The sequence below is a fragment of the Tupaia chinensis genome, unplaced genomic scaffold (genome assembly GCF_000334495.1).
Source record: "Tupaia chinensis unplaced genomic scaffold, TupChi_1.0 Scaffold145860_1, whole genome shotgun sequence".
NCBI lineage: Eukaryota > Metazoa > Chordata > Mammalia > Scandentia > Tupaiidae > Tupaia > Tupaia belangeri.
Window position 1 is genome coordinate 2318089 of NW_006205718.1, and position 10246 is coordinate 2328334.

Below are 10246 nucleotides of genomic sequence, written 5' to 3' on the forward strand. Positions count from 1 at the left end.
AAAAAAATAAATAAATTTTAAAAATTTCAAAAAATAAAGAATATGAAGGTTCCACAAGGAAACTAAACAGATTCTACCTATACTCTGGTTAACTCTGCTAAAAAAAATATATGATAGACATGTTTAAAGATGTTTTTTATAACCAGAATAATTAAAAACTATTCTTTAACTGTTTTGGTCTCATAGGAAAATACTTGTGCATACTTATCACAGGATGGCTCTATAAAGCAGGACTGTAAGTTTGCTCATGTCGTTTTTGTTCCACTTCATAAACCAATATATATTTGAGACCTATAAATCACAATTTTTACATAGGACAGGAGGACTGGTTTAACATGTGCCTAAAATGAATACAAATTTTCCACATACTTTCTTTTTTAAAAAACATTTATTTATTTGTTTGTTGTGATTTTCAAGCTGCTACGTCCAGGACTCAAACTGCAGTTGGTCATGTGGGAATCCAGTGCACAAACTACCATGCCACCCAATGCCCCCCTACATCTTTCCGTGAAAGCATTTAAAAACCGGTATTATCAATTAAAAAAAAAAAAGACGCTATCAAAAAGCTACAAGAGATGAAAATAAGAAATAAAAGCACAAGAAGCAGTATAAATAATCAAAATAGTCTATACAAAGAATCTAACTCAGAATTGATGGTGTATCTTCTTTCCTTTTTTAACTTACAATGTACAAAATTTAATGTAAAACTTTTTCAGTTTATAAATTCCATATTCCTTAATCCTCAATAAGATTACAAAGTAGTCTTTGGGAAAATTATCCAGGAACTAAATTTATCCCTACAGTGAATGCCAGGCAAGGATAATAGCTACACAAACTTAAGTCATGACATTTTTATGTGTCAGGTACTCTCATCAGTAAAATTAAAGTAATATATATCTTTTGGTAAGAAATGAGAAAATTGGGCACGACTAGGAAATAATCTGCAATTTTGGCTAAAACAAATTCCCCATTTCAATTTCCATACAAATGGATAACCCATTTTGTCCTTAAGTCATTCACAGAACCACCCTGCAGCTTTTCAAAATAGATCCAGAAGATTTCCATCTAAGATCTTTTACCTCAAGTTTCCACTTAACAATTTTAACCTTGATTCTTTGCTATAAAATGAAACTAAGGAAATTAAATTGAACATAATTATTATCATCAGACAAACTAAAACAGAATATTAAAATACCTGTTTCAGACTTTGCCCAAAATAATTATTTTTTAAAAAAGAAAGAACACAAATAGTGAATTCTTTCCTTAATCAGGTATGTTTTAGTATGCCTCAGAAACAGACTCTCAGATACAAAGGTTCAAGGACAAGAGGCTTATATGAGAAGTAATCCCAAAATGACACAGCTAAAGCAATGGGAAGTGATACAAAGAACAGAAATGAAAGAATATATATTTAACCATTTCCTGCTGTGAGCAATGAGGTCCAGTCCCACTGGGAACTTTAGGAGACAGCGCAAAACAGGCCTCAGAATATCACCAGCAGGATGAAGAAGCTGGAATAATTTCCTTCCAATTCCCATCTATTACTAGTTAAGGGCTGTTCCCTGGGTATTTCTTTCCCAGCACTTCCAACCCACCCTGTGTGTGGGGGACGAATTCCAAGCAGAATCTCAGGTGCCTGAAGGATACTTTATGCCGAGACTGGTTGGTGAGTCAATATCTGCTATGAAGTCTCACCATTGGTTAGCCTCGATACCAAATACCTTCAAATTTCATTTCTGTCATTGTCCCATTACACAGAAGTAGTGCATTCTAATGATATAATAAGTAACAGTAGAATTTCAAGATCTTAAAGTAAACCTCCCGGCAGAGAAAATGAAAGTCTTCAGAGTTATTAGGATTATTTGCACCCACAAAAAAGAAACCTATCTTTACCTCATAGTCAAAATAGCCATTTACAGTGAATGGTCTCATTTTAAGTGAAGTAGCAACCCCTTCTTTTTAACTTCAATAGCATCAAGAACAAAATGCAGAATAATATGGTAGTGTTTGAAATACACAGAACTGAAAATCAGAAGAATAGAATTCTTGTCCAAGTTCTAAATACTATCTAACTATACAAACTTAAGAAAGTCATGTAGTATACTCTCTAGGGTATTAAATCAGTAAAATGAAGATAACGACGTTTTGGCCTGTTATTGCTGAGATTAAGAGAGTTTTTTAAAAAAGTGCTGAAATGGGCCAAGAGATGCCATAATGGTTACACCGCTGGATGCAGTGACCACGGTTTGAGTCCCAGACCCAGCAACTTAAAACTCATACTGGGCACATGTGCATGCGTGCCCAATTCCGAGAGGAGAAGGGAATGTGGCATGGCCATCCACCTTGGGGGGTGATTTCTCGCTTTCTATGTCCCTCCGCCCTACAGCAAAAATCTCTCTTAAAAAAAGTGGTGAAATAGATTTTAAGTTAAAAGTACAATATATGAAATGAATAAGGTCTTTTTATTCTTGTCTTACAATTAAAGGTCAGAGAGGAGTCATATTATTCTATTTTAACTCACAATTAAAAAGAAATAAAGAGTTCCAGAAAGGAGCAGTGATTTGTTCCAGTTAATCAGTAGCAACTCACCAGCAGAGCTGAAAGAGGATTCCAGTTCAGTGCTTCTAGCACTCGATAGTTTCTCGCTATTGATACTTGAGAGTTACACAGACATGTCATTAGGCATGCAACTAAAATGGTTCACTATAGAATGTTTGCAACACCTTCAAGTAATGTTAAACACCACAGACTATTGCTAAATAGAACTAGGAGTCACAGGCAAATGGTTCCAAACTCACCAGGTCAGATAGTTACTGTTCGTTTCATTTGGCATTACATGTAAGCCTAGGAATATTCGATTCCACCTTGAGATAAAATTAGTGAGGAGAACAGATTCCCAAATTAAAAATTCAATTTTTCCCCCAATTAAAAGGTGTATGCTTTCTTGGCCTTTAGAAAAAGGTTCACACGCTTTTGTTCTTCTAGCTTCAAAATTCAATTAATTGATATCAAACAAATACCAACTGAAATTTTATTATGTGACAGTCAGGTGAATACATTTTAAATTTTAAAAATCCCCAGAAAAAAATATTTCCATACATAAAATAGCTATGTTAAAAATATTTTTATGGGGGCTGGCAGGTGGCGTGGTGGTTGGGGGAGTTGGATTCCCACACGGCGGACTGCAGATCAAATCCCGGACCTAGTAGCTTGCTTTCTCACTTTCCCTTTCTCTCTCTCTCTCCTTGTCTCTCTGATCAAATTAAAAAATAATAACAAATGGAATTAAGTAAATATATTTTTAAATATTCTTTTACGAAGCCCAGTCACTATGGCACACTATTAAAATGCTGTGCTCACACGGGAAGCACAGGTTCAATTCCAGGTGCAATGTTAAAGCTGGATGTGAAGGTGTGCCTATAATCCCAGCAAATCAGGGGACTGAGAAGGGGGATCGCGACATGGTGAGACTGTCTTTTATTGAGTCAATTCAACAATCTACATATTTTCTAAAACTCACAAGTCAGTCAATATGATCTAGGTTTTTTTGGTTCATTTTCATCTTGTTTAGTACTTTTTACTTATCTGCACGTAACAGCACACTCAAAGTAATTTCAGAAAAATTAAAATATTTTCCAAAGTTTACAATGGCAGATTTGAAGATCAGAACTCTGGTCCTGTTTATAGCTGAAAACACTTTGGATTTTGATAGCTTAATAATGTATCTATATTCTCTTTGGTTTCATTATCAGGATAAGGAAAAACTATAACATCATCTAATAAAGTTACAAATCTCACTTTGCAGTAGGAGTGCACATCTGATCATCATCTGCAATGTACAATAAAAATCCAACTGCATTAAATTACGGCTTTCGAAATCAGAACGGGATTTTAAAATTCTTTCCATTATTTGTATGGCATGATGGCCAAAACTTAGCATTAGAATTAAACACACACACACACATACCACATTCAGACAGTAACTGTGAAACAGCTTGGGTACAAATCACTCTGCTATCACCAGAGAACACTGGGATAAAAAACAAATCTAAAACTCTGGTTCTTACTAATGAACTCAAGAAGACAGGATGGGTAAGCGAACTTCATCCACAACAGTGACTTTAAGGAGGTAGAGGTCCCAGATATCAGCATTACTTCGGAGAGCTTTTACAAAATATGTAGCATTGTCATTGTGACAGTAAATCATCCATCTCTGCATACATGTGCAGATGTGTGATTGGAGTGCTAGAAGAGGAAGTGGATGTATCTACTAGCTGCTCTGAGTCCCGGTCCCATCCTAAAATTTTGACATTAATGGGTACAAAAAGAGCAAGGTCCCTCAATAGCCTTTTCTGCTACTGATATGGCTCACTTTTAGTTTGAAGAAGCACCTGTTTAAGAAAGTTAAGCCACTTATTTAAAGACAAACCTACATATTTTAGAAAATGATAGAAATCTGCCTTTAGAGTTACGCATTTTAACTTAAAGTAATGAATTATTCTACAGTTCCACCTGTCACCAATATACCAGTGTTACACCAGTTAGCAATGAAGCAATAATTGTCTTATCAATTTATAATCACTGCACAGAGGAAGCTGAATTTCACATCGCTGACCATGGTTCAAGTCTAGGGTTGAAAAACACATCAGGCATACACACAGACAGTAGCCTGAGGATTGCTGTGTGACTGAGCCCCACTGGAGCCTCTCTTCTCTTTTTTTTTTTGAGAGGTTTTCGCTATAGGGCACGTGCACTCGCCAGACAGAGAGAGACAGAGAGACAGAAAGCGAGAAATCACCCCCTGGGGGGATGGTCACGCCGCAATCCCTTCTCCTCCATTCTCCTTTTGGGATCTTGGACATGCATGCACATGCGCCCTGCGTGAGTTTTAAGCTACCTGGTCTGAGACATGAACCGCGGTCGACTACTTGGAGTCCAGTGACATAGCCATTATGCTAACTACTGGTTCCCTCTTCTCTCTCTCTCTTGTGGGTACCATTGGCATTTTTTAAAATCAATTTTGACTTAAAAATAATTATTAAGACTTTTACACAAACGAGTAAGTTCTATTTTAATTATACTAATTTAATTAGCATTTCTTCAGCTTACTGATCTACTGGGTTATCAGGAAAGTCATAACATATTTTTACACAGAAAACTAGAAAAATATGCCATGACCTTCTTGACAACCTAATATGTAATACAAATATATATATAATATAGCATAATATAATATTCCTAGGTGATACTGATGCTACTAGACTAGGAATCTTACTTTAAGACTCACTGATCTATGGAACCAGCAGTTCGCGTAATGGCTGTGTTGCTGGACTCCCATGTAGTCAACCGCAATTTGAGTCCCGGACTCAGTGGTTTAAACTCATGCTGGGTGCATGTGTGTGCCGCCCAAGATCCCAAAAGGAGAATGGAGGAGAAGGGACTGTGGTGCGGCCATCCCCCCAGGAGGTGATTTCTCGTTTTCTGTCTCTCCGACTCTGTCTTTCTGGCAAGTGCATGCGTCCTATAGCAAAAATCTCTCAAAAAAATTTTAAAAAAAGAAAAAGAAAAAGGAATAACTGATCTAGTTTTTCTTTAAATATTTCCAATGGTCTTTATGAGGGCAGAGACAATTTCTTTTGTTGTTATTAGAAATTACAAAACAGAACATTTAATGTGGAATCAGAAACTTCCATTTCTTACTCCTAATTTTTCTACCTAGGACTACACAGAATAATTCTTCTTCTTGTATTTGACAATCACTCAAATATTTGAAGAAAACTCCCTCATATCTTTGCCAAAATAATACCACTCATTTTTTCTTTTTCACCACATCCATTCTCCATATTCCTCAGGCCTTTCATGATTCCAGCTGCATCCTCATGGACACTGCTGTTCTTTACAGCCCTCTTAAAATGTGACATTCATAATTTAACACAATAATATAAGTTTTAGTCCCAACAGCAGTATGATTTATTACATCTAGTCAATAACAGTTTTATAACTATTGGGTAGTCATGACTCCTTTTTGCACAGAAAAAGACATCATGACTTTCCCAATGACCTAATACATTAGATCTTCCAGCAACTGTAGAATAGCATTTCTCAAATGCTAGTCTGTGGACTGATGAAGTTGTCAGTGATCTAGAGTACATGAGAAAATAACAGTGCAGTGATTTTTCTCATCAACTTAAAGTTATTCAAGTTAAATTACTCTTTTATTCTGGTTTTATATCTTTCCTACATATTGGGGATCATTTTTTAAATAAAGTGATGGTGATAAGAGATGGTAATTATTTTTCCAAAAATCTTTACATAGTAAAATAAAGTCTCACATTTCATACTCTAGTGTCCTAGAATATCCAGGTAAAAAGGTTCACTTGATCTCTATTATCAGGTAGCCAAGCACTCAGAATAATTTAATGAATCTGCAACAACCAACCAAATCTCCACTGATCACTCTTTTGATTAAGTTATGGAAGCTAAGTAAACCTCCGATGGGCTTCGGTAAATATAGCAGTTCTTTACACTAATTCCCAAGAGTTCTCAGTCTCCCTTACCTACCTCCCACTTACTTTTATGATCCTAAACCACATTCAAACCCAACCAGAGTACATGAGATTAAGAGGGCTAGGATGGCAGAAGCTTTTTTTTGGGGGGGGTGGGGGGGGGGGGCGGGGGAGAGGACCCCTCAGGAGGGATGGCCACACCACAATCCCTTCTCCTCCTTTCTCCTCTCGGGATCTTGGGCTCGCATGCACATACGCCTGGCATGGGTTTAAGCCACCGGATCCGGGACTCAAACTGCGGTTGACTACATGGGAGTCCAACAACATAGTCATTACAGCAAATTATGATCCACAGGCCAAATCCAGCTTCCAGTCTTTGTGTAAATAAAGTTAGATTAGAACGCATTCCATTTCATTTGAGTATATATTGTCTATGACTACTTTTGTGCTGCAGTGGCAGAGAAGGATAGCTGGAACACAGACCATGTAGCCTGCAAAGGCCAAACTATTTCCTTTCTGGTCCTTTACAAAAACTATTTGGCAACCCCTAATCTAGGGGAATGAACAATTTGCTACCAAAGCAAAATCTGACATCTGTGACAACAGTCATTAATTAGTTCAGGATACCAACCATCCACATTGGAACATCTAAATATAAACACTGCAATATGTGAATAGTTTTTATCCTAGTCTGTATGAAGACATGCTGCCTACCCCAGACAGATCACTTACTTACCTGCTCAATGAGCTAATCTTTTAACATACAATTCTCAAGAATACACTAGTAGAACAGCAAAGAATCCATGAGGATGCTGCTCTGTGTAATCTAAGATATAAAAATACCAGTAACTCAAAAGTATATAATTAAAAAACAGCAGTATAGAACCATATAATTTCCTTTACATTTTAGATTTCAAATACAAAACACTTTTTAAAGGCACTTAAAGTGGGAAAGCTTAAGTTCAACAATTCAGGTAATAATAATTGCATCAAATAACACAAATTAATTTCCCTTTTGTGTTAGATAGCAGGACTTTCATTTTTGTGTATATACAGTTGAAATCAAAAGGTAACCCCTCTAATATAATTCAATCATACATGACACTATAACCTCTAAAATATAAAGACGTCATCAAAGTTCTTTGAAACTAGAAAGCGCTTAAGAGATCACTTCCACATTTTACAGACAGAAAAGGTTCAATAAGATATTAAATACTTAAGTTCAGAAAACAAATTAGTGGAAGAGACAAAACTATGACCCAATATTGAACTATCAGTATGGAATTCTTTCTTCGTCATGAGCTGGTATATAATATATATTCATATTCTAGGAAAGAGTAGAGTGACACTGAAATATTCTAGAGTTTTTAAAGTGTAATATACATACACCTAGGACTATAGTCTATTCTAACTAATCAATCAACTGTAAAGTTACAGAAAGACAAAGAATTACTAATTGCAAAACAACTCTTATTAGAATGATCAAAGAAACAATCAATTACTTAACAAACTGTCCAAGATTCAGAAAAAAATTATGATTCTGGTAAATGGGCAGTATAATGGATACTTGTACATTGCTAATTTGGTACAATCTTTCTGAAGGGTAGTTTGGCAGTATTTTAAAGAGCCTAAAAAAGTTCTCATTGTCTAAGCCCCTTATTCCATTTCCATAAATGTATCTTAAAGAACAAGTCTAATATAGAGTTTGAATTTAACATAGGAGGAGGTCCACCCCACTATTGTCTATCATTGTGAAAGATCAGAAACAACCCAGAACCCAAAGAGATATTAGGTTGAATTATGGTATACTCATACAATAGAACATTAAGCAGCCATTTTAAAAACTCACATTTTCAAAGACGGGTAGGTACTTATGATATTAGGTTATAAAAAACAGGATATGCAACTATATAGTCAATGTAATCTCAGTTTTGGTACTGCACACACACAAACACATACACACACTCATACATATAAATAGTATAGACAAAGACCAAAAGGAAATACAGAAAAATGTGTTAACAGTGTTATCTCTAGGGAGTAAAATTGCAGACAATTTTTTTCTCTTCTTTATACTTTTTAGTATTTTCCAAATTATCTGTAATAATGATATATTGGTTTTATACTCAGAATACATTTTAAAATTTTAGTCAATTTCAAAAATTTTAAAATCTATATTAAACAAGGGATAAATATTTATAGGATTCAAAAGTATAACTAAATGATGAAAAATAAATCACTAATTTTTTAAGAGTATAATTTCCACACATATATTGAGTAATTTGAATCCAAAAGATAACATTTTTTTATTTCATTCTTGATGGATAGAAAATTGTTATTTAATAAATAAGAAATGCAAATCTTTAAATAAAATTGGTGCAAAGCATCTAAAAATTGTGCTACTCTGGCTTAACACTGAAGAGATAAATGTTCTCCAATGTAACATAGATACCCAGTGTTAGGCTGAAATAGGTATAATGTGGTACATGCTTGATAACCAAATAATCAACTAAATAAATTACATTTGTTTTGCCAAAGTGACTAAAATTGGTCTATACTAAGAAAGAAATACAACACCATACCATTATTTTAGTTGGAAGAGCCGCACCAAAAATCATGACAAAAAAATTGTAAAACTGTAAGAAAGTCCAGTGGTTTTTTGTTGTTGTTGTTATTGTTAATGATTTCTCGCTAAAAATTCAAGTTAAGAATCGAATTGCTTAAAACACCAAAAAAGCGTAGAATGTGTGGTCTGCAATGATTTGAAAAACACTAAGAACACTCTTCAATGTTTCTTCATTTGCAGACTATCAAGATCTTTGAAGTAAAGAACTACATCTATGATCTTTTACCAATCTTAAATTTATATTCTATTACAATATAGTAATTGACACAAGGGATGTCACACACAAAAAGGCAAACTGCATGTGATTTTAAAAGTTAACTTTAAAATTATATGACTCTAATTTCTGTGATTAAAAAAAATCACATAAATATGTAAAATATAAAATACATCCTAGTATAATTTTATGTAATAGCTGAGGTTTACCATTTTTAACAAAAATTCTGAGATGGAATTACCAAAAAAAAAAACAATTTTCATATATACCACAGAGCAATAAGTTTAAATCAGACTATTTTGAGTTGTGTAGCCCTTTATTAGCAACTAAAATAGAAGGTATCTGTTGTACAACACGGGTAGTAATTGACTATAACTGGAGATTTATTATATTCTAATACAGATCATTTATAAATGCAATTTCTTTATTAAAAAGCTTCCACCCATTTTTTGTTTGTTTGTTTGTGTACAATTTGCAAAACTATTCTGAAAGCGGAATATATGTGCACAAGTCTGCAAAGAGTGCAAATTTAGGATATGGTAAATGCTTTATGAGTCACTTTCAAACAACTGCCTGTGGTGAATGGGCCTTTACATTGATCAAAATATTTTGATGCCAGTCTTCCTTCCACTGCCCTAAACTATAAAGCATTTTTTAATGAGTTGAAATTAGGGAAGGACTACACCTACTAGAAAAGAAGAGAAGAAAGTTCTATTAGTTGGAGGTTTCAGATCCCCCCAAACCAGGACCAGTATCTTGGTAAAGGCTAGGCTGGGACCCCGGACAGAGTATGAGTATGTGCAGGTGGCATCCCTGAGGATTCAGAGCTTCAGTGGACCGTGAGTGCTCCGGCTGCGTAACTCACTGAACTGTCTTGCCAGTTTCTACACTGGCTTGACT